This window comes from Prionailurus bengalensis, chromosome D3, assembly GCF_016509475.1.
Source record: "Prionailurus bengalensis isolate Pbe53 chromosome D3, Fcat_Pben_1.1_paternal_pri, whole genome shotgun sequence".
Classification (NCBI taxonomy): domain Eukaryota; kingdom Metazoa; phylum Chordata; class Mammalia; order Carnivora; family Felidae; genus Prionailurus; species Prionailurus bengalensis.
The window spans coordinates 62,974,148-62,976,672 of NC_057356.1; the positions used below are offsets into that span (position 1 = coordinate 62,974,148).

General features: G+C 38.9%; 1 non-coding gene across 1 annotated transcript; it reads right to left on the bottom strand.

Annotated features, from left to right (window-relative positions):
* Window positions 1–1,078: 1,078 nt before the first annotated feature.
* LOC122471058 lies at window positions 1,079–1,184 on the bottom strand. The gene has a single exon (XR_006294082.1). It is a non-coding gene; the product is annotated as a U6 spliceosomal RNA (small nuclear RNA).
* Window positions 1,185–2,525: the final 1,341 nt, after the last annotated feature.

Here is a 2,525-nt window from a genome sequence, read left to right on the forward strand (position 1 = left end):
GAACAAAGAAAAAGGCAAACCAAAAACACACTTTGAACTATAGAGAACAAACTGATGGTTACCAGAGGGGCGATGGGTGGGCAGATGGGTGAAAGAGATGAAGGGGATTGAGCACACTCATAATTACGAGCCCTGAGTAATGCATAGAATTGTCAAATCACTGTATTTTTATGCCTGAAACTAATACTTTATATTAACTACACTGGAATTAAAAGAAAAAAATAATTTAAGCATCCATAAGCTGTATGTAAGTGAATAGGTATAGCTGTGTTCCAGTAAAACTTTATTTATAAGAAGAGTCAGTGGACTGAATCTGACCCCTGTGAGGTGGTCTATTGGACTCACGCTCCTGATTATGGTTCCAGTTACCTATGTAGCATGACAGCCTTGTCAGGCACTTTCCCTAGAAGAGTACATATTAGAGGTGAGGACATCCTTCCCATTTTATTCTATATAACAGATACTTAAATAGTCCTTTTTATATGTCAGGTACAGTTTTAAGTGCTTTAAATAGATTTATTCAGCGAAACTTTAATAAAACTGTGTCGTATTTCTATGTTGTCAGGTTTACTCGTCTATTAAATTCCTTAAATCCATCCTTGCCCCCATTTGAATACTCCAGTGTACTCGTTTCCCCTGGTTTTCCAAAAACCAGGCTGCTGTTAAGAGAGGACAGTTCAGGTCATTTACATCAACTTGAGTGTTAATAAGCATTGAGAATAGTATCCCAAGACATGCTTTTCCACTAAGGAGAGATTGGGAACAATCTCTTTGTCCCCAATTCTCACCTATAAAATGGGGGACATCGATGGTTTTTACTTCTCACTGTAAATCAGAATAATCATGGGGACTTTTAAAATATCTCTACTTTTTATGTGTCTTCAGGGCTGGGATTTAGGTATGTATGCTTACCAAGATTGATAGATTCTCAAGAAGTGGGCCTGGTGGTCCTCAACCTTGTTGCACACTGTAGTCACCTGAGAAGCTTTAATAGCTACTGATACTTCAGCCACAACTCTGGATATTTTTATTTGATTGGTCTGGGATATGGTTTGGGCATCAGTATTCTTTAAAGCTTTTTAGGTGATTTTGCCACTGAGTTATACTGTCACTTTTGTGCAGGGGCCCTGCTAATCTTCCTTGTATCCTTCCAATTTCAGTGTAAGTAATTCCAAAGCAAGCACCACTGAGCTGTACCCAAGGTAATCATGTGACTAGTGTTTGCAGATGGGTTTTGGACAAATGTAAGATGTTTTTTTTTTTTTTTTTAACATTATGTAAGAATCTATTATTTTACATTAGCTTGAAATATAAAGTGGAATATGGCATTTAGGTTATGGAAAACTATGGTTAACCTAGGCCATGTTCAAGTGGTTACTTGTGGGTCACAGTATCCAAACTTACCTAAATTATTTGGAGAATGCTGCATAACTGCTTAGGACCTTAATAAAACTACTCTGAAAGATATCTGCAGCTTAACAGGACTCATGATTTAACTCACAACCTTCTCATGAAAATCAGAATTTAACTGTAGCATATTAAATAACTGTATTTTTAGAGCAACTGAAGTGATGTCCTGAGACCATATTGAAGAGCAGAGCCTGTTGCTGCTTGTTTGAAACTAAATTCAGTTAGAAGATTTGGGTTTGTGCATTTGAGGGTTTAAGATTCAATGATCAATCTATCCCAAAACTAATTTATATCCTACATTGGTGTAAGAAAGGCACTCTTCTCTGCTATGGAGGATAGTAAACTTGAGAAAATAAAATCCCTATCTTTCAGTGATTTATAATCTTGATGATAAAACTTAAACCTGAAACATATGGCAGTCAACACCAAATGCTAGCTGCGGTGAATTCAGAATAGCAAGGCTGGTCTATGCACAAGTGGTAATGAGAGATGGCATAGGTAGAACGGTGCTGTTTTATGCAGTGTGAGCCACCTTTATGAGAACACTTGGAGTGTTGAGAATGCAGATTCCTAGGACACATCCAGGCCCACTCAGTCAGTCTCTCTGGGCTACGACCTGGGAATCTGCCCTTTAAAGAGACTCTTCAAATGGCTCAGTTGGTTAAGTGTCCGACTTTGGCTCAGGTCGTGATCTTGTGGTTCGTGAATTGGAGCCCCATGTCAGTCTCTGTGCTGACAGCTCAGATCCTGGAGCCTGCTTCGGATTCTGTGTCTCCCTCTCTCTGCCTTCTCCCACTCACGCTCTCTTCCTCCCCCTCGAAAATAAATAAACATGAAAAAAAATTTTAAAAATAGACCCTTCAAGCCTTTGCTTTGTACACAAAGCTGGAGTACTGTTGATGCAGTAGAGGCAAAATAAGCAAGGCCTTTTAAGATGGGTTGGGGTTAGGGGATAGGATTAGTAGTTCACATGTATTGAATGCCAGACACTGTTTCAAGTGGTTTAAGTGCATTATATTCTTTAAACTCCCCCCCAAATGAAAATTACAAGGTGTTTTGTTATTATCCCCACTCAACAGATGAGAAAACTGAGGCACAGGAAACTTGAGCAGTTC